The 13116-nt window shown below is 39.8% G+C and overlaps 2 long non-coding RNA genes across 2 annotated transcripts; both read left to right on the top strand.

The window, feature by feature from the left end:
• The first annotated feature begins 523 nt into the window (after positions 1 to 523).
• LOC141373693 (uncharacterized) lies at positions 524 to 11291 on the top strand. Its single transcript, XR_012379943.1, has 3 exons — positions 524 to 680; positions 3816 to 3874; positions 11229 to 11291. It is a non-coding gene; the product is annotated as an uncharacterized lncRNA (long non-coding RNA).
• Positions 11292 to 11420: 129 nt separating this feature from the next.
• LOC141373692 (uncharacterized) lies at positions 11421 to 12845 on the top strand. Its single transcript, XR_012379942.1, has 3 exons — positions 11421 to 11532; positions 12346 to 12499; positions 12779 to 12845. It is a non-coding gene; the product is annotated as an uncharacterized lncRNA (long non-coding RNA).
• The last annotated feature ends 271 nt before the right edge of the window (positions 12846 to 13116 follow it).

Here is a 13116-nt window from a genome sequence, read left to right as displayed (position 1 = left end):
TTGATGTCTATTTCAAATTACACATTTTCCAACAAATCCTCCCCCTCTCAACACCCTATGCTCTCTGTGTGTATATATAATCTTTTACGGGCATATACAAAAATTAAGACATTTATGAAAAAATGAAACACTCCATTTTAAAATCACATTAAAAGAAGCTCTGCTTTTAAAATGTAAATATCATCATTTGAAAAATAAAGTTTAGCTTCATCAGATTTTTGGCAATATAGAGACTTCTAACATGAATTTTAATCATAAAACGTGGCACCTGTGTTGGTTTTAAATGAAGAGGCAAATAAGTGATAACTTAAGGTTTTCAAGTTGGATTTTGTTTCCCTTGTGTTAGGAAATTTTAAAAATCAATATCACTAAGAAAAGAAAGACTATTTCCAGTGAGTAGAGTGCTTTTGGAATGAGGGCAGCCAGGCAGCCAGGTTCAGACAATGGGCATGAGGTGGGGTGGAGGGGCAGGTTGCTAACTGACCACAGTGAGCGGGTCTTATTCTTGACTATACACGGCATTCACTCGGGCAGCTTTCACAAGATGCATGGGCCTTACCTGGAAAGATTCTGACTCTGTTGGTCTGGGCTGCGGGTCTGTCATGGGTATTTTTAAAAGCTCTCAGGCAATTCTCTCGTATGGCCAGGGCTAAGAAACTCTGATGCAGACTGGCAGTTTGGTAAGTCCCAAAGTCTCACTCTGAAGAAGGTGTGCTCTCTCCACCCCCCACCGCCACACACGTAAGGAGAACAGCCGTTATCAACCACCCACTGTGAGCCACAAGACATCTTGGTGGTCCCACGGCTCTCTAGCTCCTCCCAGCAATCACAATGTGGGTCTTTCATGTTTATATCTCGAAAAGTGAGGATCAAGAATTTTAAGGAGCATGTTCAAAGATACACTTGTAAAAGCAACAGAGATGGATGTGCATGAAGTTCCACCTTTCTACAAGGTAATGCCATTTCCACTCTGTTTCTTTGTGTATTTCCTACTATTGCCGGTGCTGAGGAGAAGATACAATTTAGGAGTGATCCTTATGAAATGTGTGGAACTGCGGGCTACATCTGCTGTTCATAGCAAAGAAAAGAAAATAATTTTATTGCAAAAGTACTGTTCATCCTCAAAAGCCAAACTAACTGACCTGTATAGACGTATGTGAGGCAGTCCCAGTCATACAATCAAGTACTAATCTAGTTGCTTCTGTGAAGGTATTTTGCAAATGTGATTAAAATCCCCAATTAAGGGGCACCTGGGTAGCTGTAGTTGGTTAAGCGTCCCACTCTTGGTTTCTGCTCGGGTGGGATCTCAGGGTCCTGGGATCAAGCCCTGCCTTGGGCTCTGTGCTCAGTGTGGATTCTGCTTGAGTTTCTCTCTCCCTCTGTCCCTCCCTCCTTGTGCTCTCGCTCTCTCTCTCTCTCTCAAATAAATAAATAAATCTTTAAAAAAATCCCCGATTAGTTGACTTTAAGTTAAAGGGATTTATCCCTCATGGGCCTGCCCTAATCAAGTAAGCCCTTTAACAGAGAGCTGAGGGACCCCAAACAACTTCCCTAAGCTTAGGGACCCCAAACAACTTCTTCCCTGAGGGGTTCCAATCTGACCATGATACTCTTTTCCTGATCGCCTGCCCTATAGTCTTCAGACTTGCTTAACTAGCCCCCACAACTGCATTATATTTAAAATCGCCTACTGGCTCTGCTCTTCTCTTTGAACCTTTACAAGTTCAGTTAAAAAAAAAAAAAAAGCTATGTATCTATGCGTACATATATCCTTGCTTCTAAAGAACTGCTTACAGAGGTTCATTTAGCAAACCACAAATTGCTCTAAGACCACTTGTCAGCCAGAAAAGACCCTCTTTCTTTTGTTTTGTTTTAGACCAGTGGTCTTCAAAGTGTGCCCCCACCCCACCAGTAGCATACGTATCAGCAGAGAATGTGTTACCAACTCAGATTTCTCCAGCCCCATCCTAGGCCTATCAAATGAGAAACTCTGGGTCTGGGGTCCGTATTCTGTGTTCTGATAAGCTCTCTGTGATTCTGATGCAGGTTGACGCTTGAGAACCAGTTTAGACAAGGATGTAAGGATAGATATTCATAAAAGTTTCTTAAGTCATATGACATGAGATAAAACAAAGCTAAAGAATTCCTAAATTTATAAAATGCATGTCTCATTGGTTCACTTTAGAGCCAGCTGCATCTCTGCCTTGGAAAGGAGCTCTTCCAAATGGAGTGATCAAGCTTTGCCTACAGGATAGTGACAAGCACAGACTGTATCTCCCTTTCTGTTAATGCTGGCATCAACATCGCGGTGGCTTTATGACTCCATGTGACATTGCTCACTAGCTAACTCTTTGCTGCCTGGAAAGTTGTTACTTGGGTCATTAAAGTCAGACAATGGTTGTCTTCAACCAGAATCCCTCCTATTCCCTGCTTCCCCACCTTGCATTCCAATCTGCAAGTTTCTTAAGGCATATGGCATGAGATAGAACAAAGCTAAAGAATTCCTAAGTTTATAAAATGCATGTCTCATCCTTCACTCTAGCTACTTTTTTTTTTAATGTTTAGACATAATTAGATTAGCTCAGCCGATGACAGGTTGGTGTTCATAGAGCTTATTTAGTGCATTTGATGCCTACTTTTGGTTCTTTTGTTTTACTTGACCCCATATTCATAGGCTGGACCCCCTTCTCCAGCCAGCCATGTCAGAAATTCTTGTTTTTTGTCCCAAGTGAAACTGGGAAAATCAGGCCATCACAAATGCATCATCCCTCCTTGGAAAATTAACTCAAGGTGCTCAACCAGTGGTGGACCAGTGACATCAACCCAAACTCTTTTTAAACACGGGAAGGAAATCCACTCTGCATGTCCTATCAGTCCTTAGTTAGCACCTTTGCATTCTCACAGGAAATAAAACCTGTTTTGGTGCCTATTTGTGTACTTAGTCTTCTGTTCTGAAGCAGTATCATCTTGATGTCTCAACGTAAGGAGGGATGAGAGCAAAGATGAAAGTGTTGATGCAGATTTGAAGAACCCCCCAGTTACTTGAGTTTAACACCTTTGCATTTCCACATTCAACTCCATTGGAATAAGAATGCCTTATTTCTTCTCTAAGATAAGAATTCATGTACAATACTCTTATCACAAGCCGACCTTACTGGATGGTTTGAGGCCAAGTGGGAAGGTAGCATAGTAACATTACCATTTTAAAAACACGTTATTCTTTTTCAGAGTTCATGGATATTTTTATAATATATATTCATATCACACCCCTATTTAAGATTGGTAAAATCATTTTTTTCTAGATAGATTTGGGGGGGGGGAGGAAGAAAACCTAAGCTGAAAAAGTAGGTCAAACAGATCTTGGTAAATGAGGTAGGCTTCATTCATTCACCCAACCATTTGATTCTTCATCCATTAATTTCTTCATTCATTCATTAAGTGAATATTTGTTGAGGATACAGTTACAAAATAATTTGGTTGGGGAGTATGTGTGTGTGTATACATGAGTACAACATACTCTAAAAATGCTTCTAACTGTTAATGTTTCTGTTATATTCTCATGTGTGCATTATTCGTTATTGTTGTACCATTAGGAATAATTAATTTAACATTCCCACACATACAAGATTAAGATGATCTCATATCCTTAGAAAAGAAGCTTCACCCAGCCACTCAATTTAAAATGTCAATTCAGTGTGTTAAAATGCCAAAGATTCATATTAGGAGGGTGAAAGCAAATATCAAGCCTGCACAAAACAAACACTATTACAAGACAGATGAATATTTCATCAATTCTTGTTTTCTTGTTCCTTTAGATTGGCCGGTGCCAGTGCCCATGTATGTGGCTGATGTTGGACCAATGGACTTAATGGAGGTGATGTTAGCACTTTAATTAAATGAAAAGTCCTACTTGAGTAATAATTAGGGTACTGAGTTTCTTGATAGCCTATCAAGATATTCTCGAGTTTCTCAAGTATCTGTAAACTGTCCTAGCCTGACTTTTCTGAGCAAAGCCTTCCCCATGGTATTTATTGTCACAGAAAGACAATTCTCAGCAAGAAAAAGAAACTTAAAATAGGTAGCAAAGTGGAATACAGTACTTTGTTCAAACCTCAAGCTGTGAAATCAATTTCAAATGGCATGACTGGCACCGAATGGAATAAAACAGAACAGATTGGAAAGGAAAGGAAAACATCAGAATGAATCTTATGGCATGCCAGAAGGTGAGTATTGTTGGGGGAAAACCTTTTCCTTATATATAATCTCTTGCATCATCAGCTACTTTACCAAATCTTCCCATTATTCCATAAACATGGAATTATTTTCCATGTTTTTAAAACAAAATTGCTCCTGAACCCACTAATCACCCTGGCTACTGCCCTAATTCTTTCCTTTCCTTTAAAGCAAATTTCCTAAATGTAGTGTCCAACCATACTCATTTTCTCCTTCAGTCTGTCTTGACTGCCCTTCCCTCAGTTTTTTGAGCCCATCACTCCAGCAAAACAACTACAGTCAAAGTCACCAGTAATGACCCTATTTCCAAATTCAGTGGCAAATTCTAAGCCCTCATGTGCTTGACCAACAAGTAGCACTGGATGTGTTAGTTCACTCTTAGAAACACCTCCTCTTGGGGCTCCTGGGTGGCTCAGTTGGTTGAACATCTTACTCTTACTCTTGATTTTGGCTCAGGGTCTTGAGATCAAGCCCCACATCGGCTCCAAGCTCAGTGAGGAGTCTGCCTGAGATTCTCTCCTTCTGCCCCTCCCCGCCCCACACTTGCTCACTCTCTTTCTCTTTCAAATAAATAAATCTTCAAATAAATCTTAAAAGAAAGAAAGAAAAACCTCTTACCCCTCCATTGCTATCATTCTGGTCCAAGTCTTCTCTCTCCCCTATCTCTTTGTACTAGGCTCCCAGTTGGTCTCCAGGCTTCTGTCCTTACCCATTACCCCTATTCTCCCCCCACTACAAGCTGTTCTCAATGAAACAGCCAAATCGTCTCATTCTTTTGCTTAAAATCCTCCATCAACTTCTCATGTTATTAAAAGTTAAAGTCAACACCTTTATAAGAGCCTATGAGGCCCTATACAATCAGCCCCCTATCGCAACCTCACTGCTCACTACCCTCACTCTGCTCTACCATTTCTGACCACACAGGCCTTCTCCCTGTTCCCCAAAACTGACCAGGCATGCACATTATGGGAATCCCAAAAGACGAAGAAAGGGATAAAGGAAAGGAGAGCTTACTTAAAGATATAATTGTCAAAATCACTCAAATCTGAGAGAAAAAAAAATGGACATATAAATTCGAGAAGCTAAAAAAAGCTAAAATTTAGAAAAATCCAACTAAAATCAAAGAACCACTCAGGGACACATTACAATCAAATTGTCTAAAGTCAAAGACAAAGAAAGAATCTTGAAAGCAACAAGAGAAAAGAAACTTATTATATACAAGAGGAGCCCCGTAAGACTGTCAGAGGATTTCTCAGTAGAAATCTTGCAGGTCAAAAGGGAGTGGGGTGATATATTCGAAGTGTTGAAAGAAAAAAAAAACAGTTAACCAATAATACTGTATCCAACAAAACTGTCCTTTGAAAATGAAAAAGAAATGAAGACTTCCCTAGAGAAACAGAACCTGAGGGATTCATTACTGATAGACCTACTCTATAAATATTGCTAAAGGGAGTCCTTGACATTGAAATAAAAGGTGCATAGAATGTAAAAGACAATAAAACCTAATCTGTGTTAATGGGTATACAATATATAAAGGTGTAATTTGTAATATAAATAATAGAAAATGCGGGGAGATGGAGGTACTAAATGGTGGAGTTTTTGCATGTGATTAAAATTAAGTTGTTATCAGTTTAAAATAGAATGCTGTAACTTTAAGATATTTTATGTAATTGTAATGGTAATCACAGAGAAAACATCTGTAGAAAATATGCAAGAGAAATGAAAAAAGAATCGAAGTATGTCACTACCAAAAAAATGTTTGAAACACAACAGAAGGCATTACAAGAGGAAGGAGGGGATGAAAAAGCTACAAATCACACAGAAAACAACAAAATGGAAATAGTAAGTTCTTCTCTATCAGTAATTACCTTACATTTAAATCAATTAAACCCCTTAATCAAAAGACATAGACTGGATGACTGGATAAAAGAAAACAGGATCCAACCATCTATAGTCAAGAACACATTCAGTTTAGATTTAAAGACACACGCAGATTGAAAGTGAAAGGATGGAAAAAGATACTCCATACAAATGGTAACCAAAAGAGAGAAGTGGCTCTACAAATATCAGACAAAATAGACTTTAAGTCAGAAACTGCTGTATAGTGATAAAAGAGTCAATTCACCAAGAAGACATAATAATTTAAATATTTATGCACCAAATCTCAGAGCCCCTAACTATATGAAGCAAACTTTGATGGTATTGAAGGGAGAAAGACAGAAACACAGTAAGAGTAAAAGATTACAACCCCCCCTTCAATAATGGATAGAACAACTAGATAGAAGATAAATAATATAGCACTTGAACAACTCTAGATCAATCTGACAAACCAGACATATACAAAACATCAACCAACAGCATTAGAATATACAGTCCCCTCAAGTGCACAGGGAACATTCCTCAGGATAGACCACACGTGAGGCCACAAAACAAGTTTAGCAAATTCAAGAAGACTGACCTCATATAAACTGTCTTTTCTGATCACAGTGGAATGAAACTAGAAATCTGTAGTATAAGGAACACTGGACAATCCACAAATATGTGGAAAGTAAGCAACACACTCTTCAACAACCAGTGGATCAAAGAAGAAGTGACAAGGGAAATTAGAAAATACTGTGAGGTAAATGAAAACAAAAATGCAAAATACCAAAACTTACAGAATGCAGTCGAAGCAGAGATAAGAGGGAAGTTTGTAGTTGTAAATGTATATATCAAAAAAGGAAAAAAGATCCCAAATCAGAAACCTGACTTTACTCCTCAAGGAACTAGCAAAAGAACAAACTAAACTCAAAGCTGGTAGAAGAAAGGAAATAGGGGCGCTTGGGTGGCTCAGTTGGTTAAGCATCTGCCTTTGGCTCAGGTCATGATCCCAGGGTCCTGGGATCGAGCCCTGCATTGGGCTCCCTGCTCCACAGGGAGTCTGCTTCTCCCTTTCCCTTTGCCTCTTCTTCCCCTCTTGTGCTCTCTCTCAAATAAGTAAATAAAATCTTTTTAAAAAAGAAAGAAAATAATAAACATTAGAGCAGAGATAAATGGAATGGAGAATAGAGAAACACACACAAAAAAATCAACAATACTAAGAATGGTTTTGCGAAAAGAACAACAAAATCGACAATCCTTTAGCTAGATTAACTATAAGAGAGGAGACCCAAATAACTAAAATAAGCAATGAAAGGACATTACAACCAATGCCACAGAAATAAAAAGAATTATTAGAGAACAATTGTACACCAACAAATTTGATAATTTAGAAGAAATGAATAAATTCCTAGAAATAAACGCTCAACCAACAGTGACTCATGAAGAAATAGAAAGTCTGAACAGACCAATAAGTAGTAAGGAGATTAATCAGTAATCAAAAACCTTCCAACAAAAAAATATCCCAGGATTAGATGGCTTCACTGGAGAATTCTGCCAAACATTTAAAGAATTAACACCAAACCTCCTGAAACTTCTCAAAAATTGAAGAGAAGAGAATATTTCCAAGTTCGTTGTTTGAGGCAAGCATTATCTTGATACCAAAACTAAAGAAGCTACAAGAAAAGAAAACCATGGAGCAACATCCCTGATATTGATGCAAACATCCTCAACAAAATACTAGTAAGCCCAATTCAACAGCACATTAAAAGGATCATACACCACAACTAAGTGGGATTTATTCCTGGAGGGGAAGGATGGTTCAACATATGAAAATCAAACAATGTAATTTACCACATTAACAGAATGAACAAAAAACCCGACATGATCGAGGCGCCTGGGTGGCTCAGTCATTAAGCATCTGCCTTCAGCTCAGGTCATGATCCCAGGGTCCTGGGATCAAGCCCCGCGTCAGGCTCCCTGCTGGGCGGGAAGCCTGCTTCTCCCTCTCCCACTCCCCCTGCTTGTGTTCCCTCTCTCACTGTGTCTCTCTCTGTCAAATAAATAAATAAAATCTTAAAAAAAAAAAGCTTTGCATTCAAAATAGGAAAAATGGAGTTATATTAACCTTTAAAAAAAAAAAACCCAACATGATCATCTCAACTGATGGAGAAAAAGAATTTGACAAGATCCAACATCCTTTCATGTGTCTCAAAAACACTGACAAACTAGAATTAGAAGAGAATTACCTCAGGGCACCTGGTGCCTCAGTTGGTTAAACATCTGCCTTTGGCTCAGGTCGTGATCCTGGGGTCCTGAGATCAAGCCATGGGTCAGGCTCCCTGCTCAGTGGGGAGTCTGCTTTTCCCTGTCCCTCTCTCTCTCTGATCACCCCCATACCCCCAGCTCAAGCTCTCACTTGCTTGTTCTCTCTCTCTCTCCCCCTCCTCAAATGAATAAATAAAAAAATCTTTTTTTAAAGGTTTTTTTTAAAAGATTTTATTTATTTGAGAGAGAGGGAGAGTGCGAGGGAGAAGCAGACTCCCTGCTGAGCAGGGAGCCCAACGTGGGACTTGATCCCGGGACTCTGGGATCATGACCTGAGCTAAAGGCAGACACCCAACCGACTGAGCCACCCAGGCGCCCTAAAAAAATCTTAAAAAAAAAAAAGAAGAGAATTACTTCAACATAATAAAGACCACAGCTGACATCCTACTCAATGGTGAAAGACTGAAACTGTTTCTCTAATATCAGGAACAAGGCATGGATGTCAGGCTCACCACTTTTATACAACATAGTATTGGAAGTCCTAGTCAGAGCAATTAAGCAAGAGAAATAAATAAAAAAATCCAAATTGGAAAAGAAGTAAAATCATCTGTTTTCTGACGACATGAAATTACATATAGAAAACCTAAAGATTCCACAAAAAAATGTTAGAACAAATGAATTCAGCAAAGTTGTGAGATACAAAATTAACACACAAAAATCAGTTGTGTTTCTACACACTAACAATGAACAATTGAAAAAGTAAATTAAGGAAACAGTTCCATGTATAATAACATTAGAGAGAATAAGATATTTAGGAATCCAGTTAACCAAGGTGTTGAAAGACTTGTACACTGAAAACTACAAAACATCTCTTAAAGAAGTGAAGGAAGACACACATAAATGAAAAGACATTTCATACTCATGGATTGGAAGATTTAAAATTGTTGATGTCTGTAATACCCAAAGTGATAATAGATTCAGTACAACCCCATTCAAAGTTCCAACAGCATTTTTTGAAGAAATAGACAATTTGAGACTAACAGCCACATGAAATCTCAAGGGACACTGAATAGTCAAAAGAATTTTGCAAATGAAGAAAAAGTTGAAGAACTCACATTTCTTTATTTCAAAACTTACTACAAATCTGCGTTAATCCACACAATGTTTTACTGACATAAAGACAGACATACAGACCAGAGGAAAACCCATCAACAGGCCCTCCCATACTTTGATAAGCACTAAGACTACTCAATGAGGAAAGGACCGTCTCTTCAACAGTTGGTATTGGGAAACTAGACATCCACATGCAAAAGTATGAATTTGGACCTTTATCTTACACCATATATAGAAATTAACTCAAAATAAATCAAAGACCTAAATGTAAGTCCCTAAACTGTAAGTTCTTAAAATAAAACATAAGGGGAAAGCTTCATGACATTGAATCTGGCAATGATTTCTTTGGTATGACACTAAAACCTCAGGCAACAAAACCGAAACTAGATAAATGGAACTACATATAACTTTTATTCATCAAAGGACATAATCAGCGGAGTGAAAAGGCAACCTACAGAACGGGAGAAAATATTTGCAAACCATATACCTGATAAGGGGTTAATATCCAGAATACATGGGGCACCTGGGTGGCTCAATCGTTAAGCTTCTGCCTTCAGCTCAGGTCATGATCCCAAGGGTCGTGGGATCGAGCCCCACATCGGGCTCCCTGCTCCGCGGGAAGCCTACTTCTCCCTCTACCAGTCCCTCTGCTTGTGTTCCCTCTCTCGCTATGTCTCTCTCTGTCAAATAAATAAATAAAATCTTTAAAAAAATATATGCAGAATAAAGAACTCCTACAACTCAACAACAAAAAATTAAATAACCCAGTTAAAAAAATGGGCAAATGAGTTGATATTTCTCCAAAGCTGATATACAAATGGCTAATAAGCACATGAAAAGATGCTCAACATCACTAATCATCAGAGAACTGCAAATCAAAGCCACAGTGAGATAGCACCTCATAGGATGGCTACTATCAAAACACACACACACACACACGCAATAATAAGTGTTGGTGAGGGGGTGGAGGAATTGGAACCCTTGTGCATACACTGTTGGTAAGATTATAAAATGGTACAACTGCTATAGAAAATAGTTTGGATGAAAATTAGAAGTGCCGTATGATCCAGCAATCCTGCATCTGGGCATATATTCAATTCTTGAAAACAAAGTCTCAAAGAGATATTGGTATGCCCGTGTTCTTAGCAGCACTATTCACGATAGCTAAGGAGTAGAAGCAATCTAAAAGTCCACTCACAGGTGAATGGCTAAACAAAATCTGGCATAAACATACAATGGAATATTACTTAGCTTGGAAAAGAAAGGAAATTCTGTCACATGCTACAACATGGATGAACCTTGAGAACATTATGCTAAGTGAAATAAACCAGACTCAAAAAGACAAATACTTCAGGATTCTACTTACATGAGGTTCCTAGAGCACTGAAATCCTAGAGACAGAAGGTAGTATATGGTGGGTGCCAGTGGGTAGCAGGTAAGGGGGAGTTCTTGTTTAATGGGTACAGAGTTTTCATTTTGCAAGATGAAAAAGTTCTGGAAATCTGTCTCATGGCAATGTGAATATGCTTACCACTGCTGAACTGTGTACTTAAAAATGGTTAAGATGTAAATTTTGCTATATTTTTTTACTACAGTCAAAAAAAAAAATCTAAAAGCAACTCTTTATCTTCAAGGAGCCAACACTGGTTTATAGTTTTTCTTTTGAAAGCAAATAGAAGAGGCAGATGTTCTCCGAAACAAGTACGTGTTTAACCCTAGTTTATCAGCTTTTCAACTGCTGTTACTAATTTCTACAGCTTTTGCGGTCACTGAGGTATCTGTCATCAACTTCCACAATCCAGCTCAGAGCCTTCAGCCACTTCATGATTTTGTGTCAGTTTTGGGGGAAATATGAAAAAGCATAATGTGAATCCTGAACATCTTCTGCGCATAAAGAAAACAAAAACAGATGTTACCTCGGAGGGGCCCCAAGTTGCACTGGGGTCCATCTTGCTTCAGGTGACTTGCGTATGCAGAATCATGGGGGACCCAGAGCTGCCAGAAGTCTGGAGGAGAGTTGTATAATGAGGGCCGCAGGAACAATCCCTCAGCTCGGCACAGGTGGGTGGCTTCCTGCAAGCCTGTTGTCATTTTTCTCTGCAGTCACCATCGTTGTATAAATCTGTCTGCTGCAAAGGCTGCTTTAGGGGCGCCAAGGCAAACACCATGCTCTTGGCCAAATATGTAAAATGAATCCCTTTATTTCTGATAAGCAGCCCGTAGACTTCTTCCTGGAGTGGGTAGGCTGGTGTACCTGGGGGAGACTGCTGTTTAATTCACTTTTTCTCCTCTGGGGAAGGGCAGCTTTGCCAAGAATGCTAAACTCGGAGGAGATTAAATTAGTTTGTATTAAAGGCAGTCAGTTTCTGGGTAATGTGTTCAGGCACCGGTGTGTGCCACTTGGATTACTTCCCCAATTATGCAGGGTAGTTTTACCGGTCCTCAAGGGATTGGGTTTCAATACCCTGGCTCTTCTAATGACACCATCCTGGGGTTGAAGTGTCCCTCCAAAGGAAATGCTGCTTTAGCAGATTTTTGGATGAGCTCATGCTGGTAAGAAAGTTCCAAGTGTTGAATAAATGCTTCCTTATTATGAAGGCATAGATAACACCCCCTATTTAGAATCTAATCACCACAGACTTGTGTGGCTTTGTGCTACTTGCAGATGATGCATACAAAACATTTTCATCGAATAACTCTTTATCCCCTAAATTAATCATTTACCCTTCTTCGCATCCGTCTCCATTAGAAACCCAAATATATGGTTGATCCCATCACTGCCACTACCCATCAGCTGTAACTTCTCAGTGTCACCCAATTATATGTTAGTTAGGAGGGTCTGTCTGGTCCTGTGCTCCCATCCCCCATTCCCAGGCGCTACAGTCCCTTCCGTATCCCATTCTCCACTCTACAACTCAGAGAGGACCAGAACTGACCTGACTTCTCCCCTCCAGCATCAGCTGTATTAAAGAAACAAAGCCCGCCCCCCACGCCGCACTCCGCTGTGATTGCAAACACACTGCTCCTGGTGAGGAACAACGGTGGGCGCCAGTGCTAATCAGAAGCAGAATAAAGACTGGATTTTAAATTTCAGGCAGAGAAAATGGGAGAGTTTCAGGAGTGAGAGGCTGAGAGGCACATCCAGGGGTAAGATTAGAGGTGGGGTGGTGGGAACAGGAAGTTACCAAATGCAGGAGAAATTTGAAAGCTAGGACCATAGTGTGCACAGGTGGGTCCTCAGGCTAGTCTGATGAGACTGAGGGTCCTTCCCACAGCCACCTTCCCCTTTTACCACCCATCCTTCTAGGTTTCCCCCAGCTTCACTCTCAGCAGAGAAAAAGGATGTTCAAGGGGACAGAGAAGCCAGTCAAAACAATACCCAACCCGCACTGGGCTTCAGTGGACATACACTGTCAGAAGCTCTAGTTCAAAGGGTGTACACCCGAGTGGTCCCAAGGCCAGGCGAGAGCCTCTGTAAGTGAAGTGCTGTGGGCTCTACCCACTGTGGGGTAGAGAACTGTGGCAAACTGTAGTGGCCCTGCCCTGCCCAAGGTCATCAATTAAAAATAAAATTCTACTAAACAAAGCATATGTCCAATTGCCTATCTTCAGACACTGTTGAGTCCAGTGCCTCTATTACTCCCT

The sequence above is a fragment of the Callorhinus ursinus genome, unplaced genomic scaffold (assembly GCF_003265705.2).
Source record: "Callorhinus ursinus isolate GAN/ISIS: 27379988/994484 unplaced genomic scaffold, GSC_fseal_2.0 scaffold11, whole genome shotgun sequence".
In the NCBI taxonomy this organism is placed as follows: domain Eukaryota; kingdom Metazoa; phylum Chordata; class Mammalia; order Carnivora; family Otariidae; genus Callorhinus; species Callorhinus ursinus.
Note: the sequence above shows the minus strand (reverse complement) of the source record. Positions and strands in the feature narration are given on the sequence as shown.